A 13,523-nucleotide genomic window follows, 5' to 3' on the forward strand; every position below is an offset into this window, starting at 1 on the left:
AAACCTGGGACCTATAGAGTTTAAAGCATAAGCCTCTAGTGCCTGAGCTAAAAAGCACCTTTCTCTCAGGCAAGGCTGTAGCAGGCTCATCAATCTCTAGCTGGCCTAGCCACCACTAGAGGGGGAGAGAGTGCCACATGGAACAGGCAGGGGTTACATACATACATATGAATACTGATTCTGTCATATTTCTATCTAAGGTGATGTTTTCCTACCAAAAGGAAAGGTGTTTCAGTGCTTAATCAGCTATTAAGAAGTCAGTTTTGTTGAAGCTGTGGTAGTTTCAGACATTGACTGATGGAATAATACATATCTGAAAAGCTTGACGTCTGAGAAAACCAGTACCAGAAGGCAGACATAGCTCATGTCTGCCCAAATATGACAAATCTTCAAAGAGATATTTGAAAACTGATACTTGTAAAGCCCAGTCATACTACCTCTTTTCCCCCAAATGATGACTTGTAATGATGACAATGTATCATTAGATAAATCCCTCCTAAACCAAGATTCTAAAGTCTGGAAGATTGAGCAAAAAGTTGGGAGTCGGGAAATACTAAGTTGACAGCCTAGCCCTATCACTCACCTACTGTGTGCACTTTGGTAAGACATGTCAATTGTATGTCTCAGTTTTCCCATCTGTAAAATGGGGACAATAATGATAAGTAAAAATTCTACCCTGCAAAGATCTTGTGAGGATTGTTTGACTAATGTTTTCACAATGCTTTGAACACGTAAAGTACTTTATAAACATTATTTATTAATTGAAATCCATGATTGCTTGAAGTAGTGTGTCATTCCTGCCTTCTCTGTCATTAGTATGAGTCTCAATTTTTGTTTGTTTGTAAATGTAAACTTGATAAAGAGAGCAATCTTGTACATTCTTACATCACTTCCTTGTTATAGTCAACTGTGTTTCAATATCCATCCACCATGAAATCCCATGCTTGTTGGATATAGAAAATGCAAAAATATTTGCTTAATGATTTATAATAAATCAGTCATTTGTGTTACTTCATATTTTAGGGTGGTTTTTTTCTGTATTTTCAAGGGTTTTATGAGATTTCTGGGCCAGCTCCTCAGCTGGTTTAAACTGGCATAACTCCACTGAAGTCAGAGACAAGGTTAATTGAATTAGACAGCAGGACCTAAAGATGGCCCATTGAAGCCCAAATTAAGTTCTCATAGTTTATATCATTCTCCATGAAAGCTAAATGTGAAGTAGGTCTTATTCGTGACATGGTGCATGGAAGTCAATGAAGCTGCACCAATTTACACCAGCAGAGAATCTGGCTTTCTTGTGGTCCAAAACCCTCAATAACAAGTTCGTAAAATATTTATGGTATTGTCAGGTAAGGAAATGGAGAAACCCAACTATTCTGGATTTGGTCTAGCTGTCAGACAGGGGAGTGGGAGTAAAGAAAAACTCCAGGGTTTTAGTTCTGATGCTTCCACTGATTTATTGTGTGATCTTGTGCTGTCTGAGTCTTGCACATCTGTAATACTACTCAGTTACCTCATAAGACTGTCTTAATTATTATATCTAACATGTTTTAAAACCACTGGATGAAACACAATCTCTGAGTTCAAAGTATTATTTTCTAGGCCCAGAAACGTGTAGGACGCTACTCTTCTGTGAAATCTCAGTGAAATTGCACAAAACCACATTTCCTATTACAATGATTCACTATAAGAATTCAGTTGCAATGTTGTGTGAGATTAATCAATTGTTATTCTCACTCCAACTCCATGCTATTAATCATCCTTTCCATCTACATCACCTATAGATTTAGATGGAGTACCTACAGGCTTACATCCCACCTGCTTCCTTATCACATAAGTTAAGGTTCTGATCCAACTCCCATTGAAGTCAAAAGAAAGACTCCCATTGACTTCAGTGGGAGTTGGATCAGACCTTAAAAGAATATCTTATGGATAGCAGCTGTTAGAGGAAATGCTTATTGCCAAGGAGCTCCATCATGTTCCACCACAGAGCAGAGATACATACATACAAATCATCATAATTAATGATGTTCCGTTTTTAATGAACATTAAAAGGTGTCCTGTGTGGAAAGGCTAAAGACAGAATGAAGTAAAATACAATGATCTAAACTATGTCATGACTAAGAGCTATTCTCACATTTAGTTTTCACATAGAATGATGTATAATATGAGCGCATGACTCAACTGGCTACAGTTTGCCCCCTTCAGGTGCTGACGTCTAACTGGATTTGTTGCAGTGAGTCACTATGAGGTGGTGAATGCCCAATTCATTTTCTTAGATGAAGTACAGCATTCTACAAATTGCCACTATCAAATTTTAACTGCAGACAGCTATTACATACTTAGCAACATAGTCTTGATTAGTTCGGAGGAAATCATTTGTTGTGAACAAATTATTTAACTAATTTAACTTCTTTTTCTATTTGCAGAATATTTGCAAGTGGTTGGGTGATTTCCTCAAATGTATGTTATTGAGTTCATCTGGTGAATCTCTTTTCCAGTTTTCGTATGGCCCCAGAATATGGGGAGCAAAAATATGGCTTAAAGCCCCCACCCCACCCGGTACCTGCCATAAGTAACTGAGAATAAGACCCAAGATACATGGAGTCAGATCTTCAACTAGTGTATAACAGACTATTTCCATTGACTTCAATGGAGTTATGCTAATTCTGAAGGATTGGTCCATAATTCTTGCTAAGGATTTCTTAAAGCAGAGGTTATTTCAGGCAAATCCATCTTGTAATCCTAGATCTGTCAGAAGGCTACTATCTGTAAGAAGCAGAGGCTAAAATTAAGTCTAGAGAAAACTATTGGTAGGAGTATAATCCCTTTTAATATCAGATTATAAAACAGGTACACACTATATTTAACTAATGTAAAAGCTAATGGAATCAAATGAAATATAGGATGAAAGCAAAAGATATTACATTGCTGCTGTCTTATATACAATTGAAAAATGTCTGAAAAGTAGAAATATTCAGTATTTTATCAAGTTAAACTTTATACAGTGTCCACCAGCAGTGGATCTTTGTTTCAAGATCTAGTGATATTCTCTTATCTGTGCATGCACGAAACGCTCATTATTAGTGCTGGGAGTTCACATGACCATCTAGAGAATATGCCCCCCTACTAAACAGTATACACAGATGATGCTATCAGGGTTTTAAAGATAATCACAGGAACAGATAGTCTAGAAAGTTGAGATGCATTTATTCTGTGTTTTGCTGGGTATACAAAAATGATCAAAGTATTCTACTAGTACAAGCAATGGGCAGACTGTACAATTCATAGCATTTCATAGAGTAAATCTTTATACAATTGTATTCCACCAGGTGTCAGTGTGCTCCTCAGAAATGATGCTATATCCTGTAAAATCATGGTTTGCATTGAACCTTGTTAGAAGTAAAATCATTGTTAGAAGAAAAATGTCCTTTAGAAGAATAACCAGGAAACCTGCATACACATTGTCTTTTCAGGAGAAACCCTTCCCCCCGCCCCTCATGATTCTAAAATGCACTAAAAATAGAACTTTTACTCATATAGGAAATGTGCCTGGTTTTGTATGCAGTTAACTAAGGCTAGGAACTGAATTTAGATTGGAAAAGAATATTTAAAGAAAACATGACTCCTTTTGATTTGTTAAAGTGGTAATATGATCAATTCTGTACATACCCCCAATGGACAAAGCAGAGGAGAAAGAAAACCAAAGACAAGTGAAAATAAAAATACATCGCTGAGTAGAAGATGGTTCCATGGGGAACTGCCTTCAGCTCTTGTCCTAAAAAAATGGGTCAACCAGATATGTGGCCTGGGAAAGGATAATTGACCATTTCAGGGTTTCAGAGATTTTCCACAAACAAGTTTGTGGTTCTGGGACTAACATTCCACTCACTGGAAAAAACGTAATTATCTAATCATGTTCACATTTGTTGCAAATCCAAAAGGGAACACAGATTCAAAATGAATAAGCTGAAAGTGCCAACCCATTTAGAGGGAACAGCATGATGTGTTTGAGGGACAATGCAGAGCAAAATAAAGTGGTCAGACTCCAAATCAGCAAGATACTTATGCACGCTCATTTTAAATACACAAGTAGTCCCTTTGATTTCAGTGGGACTGCACCTGTACTTAAAAGTTACATGCATACATAAATACCTTGCTGAACCAGGTCTAGTAACAAATGTCAGGGCTCCGGACTGAGAGGATTAGAAGGAGTATCCTGTTTGAGATCACTTGGAGTATGTACATTATTGAGCTAAAAGAGCGTCGGAAACTGTACATCATGTGAGCTCAAAAGCCCAGCTAGATGAAAAGAGCCTTTTTGCCTCCAGAATCATTTCTCATTAAGCTGGTTATAACCATTTTGTACAATACTGTGGATTCATCAGAGTCAATGGTTTACCATCAATACATTTAATCATTTAATCACAATAGATTTTTTTCCCTCCAAAGATTATGATTCAGAGTATGGGTAAAATATTTTGGAAGTTGTGTGTGTGCAATGTAATTGCTGATATTGAGTATGATTCCCAAAAGCACCAGATGTGGTTCTGAGTCAAGTTTGAACCTCCATGCTCTGGGAAGTGGCTCATATCACAAAGCCCCAGATAGGTTTTATAGAAGGGGACTGCCAAATGGCACACATTCAATTAGCTTCTCTAAGTGGCATATTTAGGACAATTATGGGAGACTTGTGGAGTCATTTGTTCATGTTGGTAGGTGTACAGAGAGCTAAATGTGCCCCCACCCATTTCTTCAGAAATTTCATATGGTTGACTCTAGCTAACAGTGGCACCACATTCTTAAGAATCAAAGCCATAGCATAATTAGGAGAGGTATTATTTTGTGTTTAGTAGAGCACTAAATTGATGCTATATAGTCATGATTCTGCTGGTGCACATCCCTGTTACTATGGCAACAATAGTATGTCATGTTAGCCTGTCCTTGGTGTTACTTAGAGCAGCAAGGTCTCAGCAAGCTTCTAATTTACTTTAGAGACCTAAGTAGACTATTTCCTATGTGTGCGGAATGAAATCAGATTTATTATGGCTACAAATGCTATATATGCCATGAATTTCTTCTCTTATATTAGGATGTCAATTACTCTACTTAAATGAAGCATTAGCATTAAAATAAAACAGATAATTAGTGAACTGCAAATGACTAATGTGCTCATATTGTACAAATTCCCCTTTTCATATTCAAAGCACTAGCATGTGCTCCAAGTTCTCCAACCTCAGCCATTAACCTCAAGGGTTTGCAGACCAAAAACGGAGATGGAGTCAGTCCAAGAGGAAACATTTCCATCTCCAGAAGCACTATCTGCTGATTCCCAAAGAAAGAATTTCATAAATTCAACCTCTCTCCTCTCCCCCCACTCTATTCCCTCTTCCCCCAGACTCTGAATAAAAGGCAGAAAATTAGGTTTGCAAAACACTCCTGCTAGGAGCACACAGCATCAGATTCATGGTGCTTTTCAGCATATAAACCCAAGTTTATATGATCAGAATCATTAAGACTAGAATAAGCCTTACAACAAATCACATTGTGAATAGATGATGTCCAGATCAGGTTTTGGTCATTTTGATTTTTTTGTTTTTCCCATATGTCCTTTGATTTGCAATACTAACTACTGAAGTGTCTGATACAGTGTAATACAGAGCACACTTCTCTCAGGTTAATGCAATTTACTTGGCTAATATAATTATTCTGCAGAGCATCAACCAGCAGATGGCAGCCCGGCTGTTACTGTTTCAGCCAAAGTATTTTTTATAAAATATTTGAAAGTAAACCAAAGGTACATACGTGTGTGTGTGTGTGTGTGTGTGTGTGTGTGTGTGTGTGTGTGTGTGTGTGTGTGTGTGTGAGAGAGAGAGAGAGAGAGAGAGAGAGAGAGAGAGAGAGAGATCCACAAATAACAGATTAAACAGAGAAAGCAAAGCTTTTTATTTTTTGTGCACAGTAGAAGAATTAACCACATTTGATAAGGTATCTTTTCCCTTTTCACACAAAGTGATGATAAATACTGGTTAAAACAAAGTGAAAACTCACAGCTTTGGCTACTTTGCAGAAATACTGCGTCCCCAGAGTAACAGCTGGTCAATCAATTTATCTTGATCCTTACAGCTTGGAAGTGCATCTATTAATAGGATATGCATAATGTACAAAAAGATAATTAATGATAACCATATATCAGTGAACATACTGTAAGTAACACCATTACCTTCCCCCTAAGAAAACAGAATAGAGCTACAACATAAGAACGACAAAGCAGAATTTAGTTTGATCCACAGTTTGTTAATTCCTGGAAATATAAGGCAATATTCTTAACTGGTATAAGTTAGGGTTGCTCCAATTAAAACAATAGAAGGCATTGCCTTCAATGGAGCTAGGGTGATTTACACTAGCACAAGATTTGACCCACAGTCTTATCTCCAGTCTTCCTTTACAGTTAAACCATTCCAACTGGGTTCCCCTGCTCTCCAATCTCTGGTCTCTAGTAGTTGTAGCAGGACCCTTTGGTGGACTGGATCCTAAAAGATAAAAAGAAGAGATGGAGAGAAAGAGAAAGAAGAGCTCTCAAGACATATTAAAGTGTAATCTATGCTGTCTTTGAGAGAATCACTCTCCTCCTTTTCCCAGTCTGGCTGGTTGCATAAAGTCAATGTCTTCCACAAACAGAGAGCTCTTTTTATAAACCAAAGCTGTCCTTGCTCACGAGGAAACAGAGAAAATCAATAGAAACAAAAAATGTTTATAGATTTTCATCAACATAAAGGCAATTTTCATTTTATCACTGCTTTTTCATTATGTTGGACCCAGATACAATAAGGATGGGCACTATAAACATGCATATATAATAACAAGTACACCTCTACCCCGATAATTTGGGCTCCAGTGATCATGAGCTAATTCGGTTTAAAATACAGGGAAGGAGTAACAGAATTAAGTCAAAGACTAGGGTTTATAATTTTAAAAAGGCCAATTTTAACAAATTAAGGGGACTGGTAAGGGAAGTGGATTGGGCAAACGTATTAATGGATTTAAAGGCAGAAGAAGCCTGGGATTACTTTAAGTTAAAAATGCATGAGCTGTCGGAGGCCTGTATTCCCAAAAAGGGAAAAAGATTACCAAGCAAGAGATTTAGACCGAGCTGGATGAGCGACCGACTCAAAGGGGCGATTAGGAAAAAACAGAAAGCGTACAAAGAGTGGAAGAGGGGAGGGATCAGTAAGGAAATGTACCAAAGTGAAGTCAGAGAATGTAGAGATAGAGTGAGAAAGGCCAAAGGCCGTGTAGAATTGGACCTAGCGAGGGGAATTAAAAGCAATAGTAAGAGGTTTTACAGCCACATAAACAGGAAGAAAGCAAAGAAAGAAGAAGTGGGACCGCTGAAGACTATTGCCGGAGAGGAGATTAAAGACAATCTAGGCATGGCGCAATATCTCAATGAATATTTTGCGTCGGTGTTTAATGAGGCCAATGAAGGGATTAGGGATACTAGCACCATTACAGAGGGGCGTTCGGGATGGGGGATTACCGTATCCGAGGTAGAAACAAAACTTGAACGCCTTAATGGGGCTAAGTCGGGAGGACCGGACGATCTTCATCCGAGAATATTGAAGGAATTGGCGCGGGAAATAGCAGGCCCGTTAGCGATGATATTTAATGAATCTGTAAACTCGGGGGTGGTCCCGTTAGACTGGAGAATAGCTAATGTGGTTCCTATTTTCAAAAAAGGGAAAAAAAGTGATCCGGGTAATTACAGGCCTGTTAGTTTAACATCTGTAGTGTGCAAGGTGTTAGAGAAAATTTTGAAGGAGAAACTAGTTGAGGACCTGGAGGGTAGTGGCAATTGCGATAATTTACAACATGGTTTTACGAAGGGCAGATCGTGCCAAACGAATCTGATCTCCTTCTTTGAGAAAGTAACGGATTTATTAGATAAGGGAAATGCGGTGGACCTAATATACCTGGATTTCAGTAAAGCGTTTGATACTGTACCCCATGAGGAACTATTGGTTAAACTGAAAAACATGGGGATCGATTTGAAAATCCAGAGATGGATAAGGAATTGGTTAATGGGGAGAATGCAGCGGGTCGTATTGAAGGGTGAATTGTCAGGTTGGAGGGAGGTTACCAGTGGAGTTCCCCAAGGTTCGGTTTTGGGACCCATTTTATTTAATCTATTTATAACTGACCTCGGAACCGATTGCAGGAGTAGGCTGGTAAAGTTTGCGGATGATACGAAGGTGGGAGGCGTTGTAAATTCGGAAGAGGATAGGGATATCCTGCAGGGAGACTTGAATGAGCTTGTGAATTGGAGTGTCAGAAATAGGATGAAATTTAATAGTGAAAAGTGTAAGGTGATGCATTTGGGGATGACCAATAACAATTTTAGTTACAAGATGGGGACGCATTGGTTAGAAGTAACGGAAGAGGAGAAGGACCTAGGGGTCCTTGTAGACCGCAGGATGACTATGAGTCGACAGTGTGACGTGGCGGTGAAAAAAGCCAATGCTGTCTTGGGATGCATTAGGCGAGGTATATCTAGTAGGGATAAGGAGGTCCTGCTTCCGTTGTACAAGGCGCTGGTGAGACCTCATTTGGAGTACTGTGTGCAGTTCTGGTCTCCCATGTTTAAAAAAGATGAACTCAAACTGGAACGGGTGCAGAGAAGGGCCACTAGGATGATCAGAGGAATGGAAAACCTGTCGTATGAAAGGAGACTAGAGGAGCTTGGGTTGTTTAGTCTGACAAAGCGAAGGCTGAGGGGGGATATGATTGCTATCTTTAAATATATTAGAGGGATTAATACAAGGGAGGGAGATGAATTATTCCAGCTTAGTATTAACGTGGATACGAGAACGAATGGATATAAACTGGCCGTGGGGAAGTTCAGGCTTGAAATTAGACGAAGGTTTCTGACCGTTAGAGGGGTGAAATATTGGAACGGCCTTCCGAGGGAAACGGTGGGGGCGAGGGACTTGTCTGGCTTTAAGATTAAGTTAGATAAGTTTATGGAGGGAATGGTTTAATGGTAAAACATAGTTGTCAAGGAAAACCAAGCAATGGTAGGTAAATAGCATAATGGCTAAAAGGGGTCAGGATGGAGACTCTTGCCTATATGCTCGGGGTCTTACTGATCGCCATATTTGGGGTCGGGAAGGAATTTTCCTCCAGGGCAGATTGGCTGAGCCTCTGGAGGTTTTTCGCCTTCCTCCGCAGCATGGGGCAGGGATCTCTAGCAGGAGGGTCTTTGCCGATTGAGGTCACTAATAACAGGATTGGGGACTTCAGCAGCAGAGTCCAGGGAAGGGGCGGGGACGGTTTTATGGCCTGCAGCGTGCAGGGGGTCAGACCAGATGATCATAATGGTCCCTTCTGACCTTAAAGTCTATGAATCTATGAATCTATGATATAACGCGACCTGATATAACACAAATTCGGATATAACGTGGTAAAGCAGCGCTCCAGGTGGAGGGGGCAGGGAGGGGGCTGCGCACTCCGGCAGATCAAAGCAAGTTTGATATAACGTGGTTTCACCTATAATGTGGTAAGATTTTTTGGCTCCCGAGGACAGCGTTATATAGGGGTAGAGGTGTAATAGAATACTTCTGGCTTATGGAAGATACCTTCTAACATCACTGCTCTTCATCTTATGCTCATTAAAGTCAGTGTCAAAGCTTCCATTTACTTAATCGTGGAAGATCGGGACCTGAAAGCATGATTTCCTGCCAGCACCCTTCCTTTCACCCTGCTGCGAGGTAATAGCCCACAAGAGTTTCTTTGGTGTTGCTCCACACCAGGCATCCCTGCCTATGTAAACACTATTCAGGGCACCTGAGAGTTTATACCAAGGTAGGCCATTTCTTCAGTGACTGCAAAAAAACATTCTGCCCAATGTGACATCAAGGGGTTGCATGGTGCAGAATATTGCCCCACTACCTCTGAATGTGCCATTATTTCACATAGTTCTCCTCTCTAGCTTGTTGCCCCCTACCTCTTGCTAACCATGCCATGGGCTAGTCTACATAGTTTTTATAGCAATACAGCTGTTTGAGTTACTGATATGATTTTTTTATTAACATTGTTATATTGGTTCAGCTCCTAGTGTGGACACAGTTATACTCGCATAAAGGAGCCTTATACTGGTATAGTTTATCTCCCTTCCTGTATAGTAATAGCTATACTGATATAAAGTGCTTTTATACAAGGATACCTGTATCCACACCGGGCAGGTCTACACGATAAACTTTTGCTGGTATAGCTATGGTGGTTGGAGGTATGAAGAGGTGTGATTTGCGAATAACATAGCATGCCAGGAAAAATCCCCTAGCGTAGATGCAGTTATCCCAGCAAAACTGCACTTTTGCTGGCATAGCTTATTCAGTGGCGCCTGGAAGAAGCTTAAGTGCAGTTTTTTCAGTATAAGTTGCATCCACACTAGGGCTGCTTTGCTGGTAGGTATAGTATGCTTGCACAACAATACTGGCCGGGGGAGTTGTACTGCTTCATTAGTGTTAAATCAGCACAGCTTCTGTATGTAGGATAAGCCTTTCTGCTTTTACTGTGAGGACCCTCTTGCCCTTATTTTATGGAAACACTTTCTTTCCATCAGATAAAAATCTCCTCTTACATTATTTGGCGGTGGCTATCCCTCCATACGTGAATGATGTCTGCCAGGGGGGAAAAATCATTGATAAGACTTAAGATGGCTGAGCAGTACAATCTGTGCTCTACAGGTTTTTCTACATATGTGACAGGTGGTTGCTTGGAGAGAACACAACTGCTGGATGGGATGCTGTACACTCTCCTTTCTCCTCTGCCGTTTCTCAGCCTCTTGAGCAAGGTGATTCTCTTCAAAACGGGCTGAGGCTTGATGTATGATGCGACACCATCGCAATCTGTTGCCAGCCAACTCTTCCCAATTCATGAGGTCAATGCCTCCCTTCATATGATATACTTTCAGGGTGTCCCTGTAGCATTTTCTCTGTCCTCCGTGAGTCCTCTTACCATGACTAAGTTGAAAAAAGAGAACTTGCTTCAGAAGATGAGTATTAGCCATCCGCATACAATGGCCAGCCCAGTGACACTGATGTTTCATAATCTTCACCTCAACACTGGTGGTGTTAGCTGCAGAGAGAACGCTGGTGTTGGTGATTTTCCCATCTGGAGAATCTTCCTAAGGCAGCGCAGTTGGTACCACTCCAGATGCTTAAGATGGCTTTGTTATGTCACCCATTTCTCACACCCATAAAGAATACATTATTATTATACTGCTTGCTACCATTGTATAACAGTATGCAACCTGAATCATGTAACCTATACTCAGACAAGTAGGCCCACTGACTTCAATTGGGCTGCTCAAGAAAGTAAAGCTTTGGTAGGATCCAGCTTTCTAATACTACAGTGATAAGGACTGTGACCACAAACTAATATATGTATGCATCCCCGCATCATTTGACAAAAGGCTTTTTTTAACAGCTAATAATCAGTCATTAACAACTGTGCCTCACTTGCTTTTTACTGAATGAGCACTTTGAGATATGCACATATTTTCCCTTTCTCTGCTTCACTATACTCATTAAGCAAAGGTATACATTATAGTATCGAGTTAGATCGTTACCCGCCAGTTACCATAGGTTAGATGATTATTAGTTTCCTTATGTAGGTTTGTTATTGCTGCTTAGTTGTTACTGACAGTTTCATCATTACCACAGGGCACATGTTCATTGGAAGGTTGCTTATTCAGTAGATTTTATTAATGGTCTTAACCTGCTGTAATGTCAGTTGATGCATTCTCCAATTGGTGTAACACATGATGACCGAATCTCACAGTGAATTTAAAGAATGAGTTAGACAGTATATGTGTGAGAGAAAAAAAAAGATTGTGTGGGTGGGTGCATGCACTGAAATATTAGGACAACCCTGTAAAGTGTTCATCACTGTGAGGAGTCTATCTGTCTAGACTGCCGTGGCTCTTATCACATAGTATTTCAGCACCCCACAAACATTCAGTGATTTAAACTTCTCATCACCTTGTGAGGTCAGGAAACATTATTATCTTCACTTTACACAGAAACTAGAACACAAAAAAGCCTGATCCAGCAAACCATGTAAGCACTTGCTGAATCAGGGCTGGAGAGAAATAGATTAGGTGACTTAGAAACCACCAGTGAGGAAGTCTATGGAAGTTGCAAGATTTGAACCTGCATCTCTTGGATGCAATTTAGCACCATGGCTGCAAGACCATCTCTTTTTGTACTTTATTTTTAACTACAGCATACATTGTAGCTTGTTAAAAGGAAAAATATCCAACCAGTTATGTTGCTATCTTTGGACCAAATCCTGCTTGCTATACCCAAGTGATTAGTCCTACTGACTTCAAGATCTCAAAGCCTAATGCTAGAAGAACTACTTGTTTGCATAGAGCTGGCAGGAATTGGCCTCTTGGTAATTTTAGAAAACTTTCCTCTGTCACACAAAGGTTGCTGGCTACAGATCAGTGAACTTATTTTCCTGTACTAAAGAACCTTATTTTTATTCAAGAGAATGTGCCTATTTCTTTTGTTTAAGAAAAAACATTGGCACCATACATAATAATATGTAATAAAATAATACCATGGATGGTTGCCATTTTGTGGTAAGGATGCAAACATGGTGCTAATATTGTAAATGATTATGGTTTGTTAGTACATGTTACAACAATTGCTGTTGACAAAGATGGGAAGTAATAATAGACAAACCAAGATGTGACTGTGGTCATGTGTTCCTCTCCACTGTCCAGTGCAGAGGGAAGCAAAATAGTGGATATTACATGCAAATTAAGTAATAAGGGCCACTCAGAGGGAAAAGGTTGCTAAGTGGTAGTACTCCTCCCTGCCCCCTCTGGCTTAGCCAGCTGCAGTCCCCTTACACCAATAATGCATAGCAAGCGGGGGAGCATTTAGCACTGGGGGCAGGGCTGGCTCATGAAAACTCGGAAATATGTTGCTTTTTCTGGCATGTTCCCTTGAGAAAGTAAAACAATGTGTTCTGGATAAACTGCTGTAAGTACACAGCCACTGCTAAGGGCATCACTGCAAGGAAATGGTGAAACCATGTTAGCTTGGCTACTGTACTGTTTCATATAGGGGCTCCATAGCTCAGGGGTTAGAGCATTGGTCTTGTAAACCAGGGGTGGTGAGTTCAACTCTCACTGGAGCCTGGGAAACAGTTTTGGAAGGGAGGGATAGCTCAGTGGTTTGAACATTGGCCTGCTAAACCCAGGGTTGTGAGTTCAATCCTTGAGGGGGCCATATAAGGGTCTGGGGCAAAAATTTGTCTGGGGATTGGTCCTGCTTTGAGCAGGAGGCTGGACTAGATGACCTCGTGAGGTCCCTTCCAACCCTGATATTCTATGATTCTTCTTGGGGTCTGGAGAACCTTGAGGCCAACAGGGAACCCAATGTATTACATGATATTGAGAGACTTCATTGCTCTTTCCTGTAGCTCACTCACCTATGTGAGATATCCCCACT

The 13,523-nt window shown here is 40.2% G+C and overlaps 1 non-coding gene across 1 annotated transcript; it reads left to right on the forward strand.

Moving 5' to 3' along the window:
* The first annotated feature begins 13,137 nt into the window (after nt 1-13,137).
* TRNAT-UGU (transfer RNA threonine (anticodon UGU)) lies at nt 13,138-13,210 on the forward strand. The gene has a single exon. It is a non-coding gene; the product is annotated as a tRNA-Thr (tRNA).
* Nucleotides 13,211-13,523: the final 313 nt, after the last annotated feature.

The sequence above is a fragment of the Chrysemys picta genome, chromosome 2 (genome assembly GCF_011386835.1).
Source record: "Chrysemys picta bellii isolate R12L10 chromosome 2, ASM1138683v2, whole genome shotgun sequence".
Lineage (NCBI taxonomy): Eukaryota > Metazoa > Chordata > Testudines > Emydidae > Chrysemys > Chrysemys picta.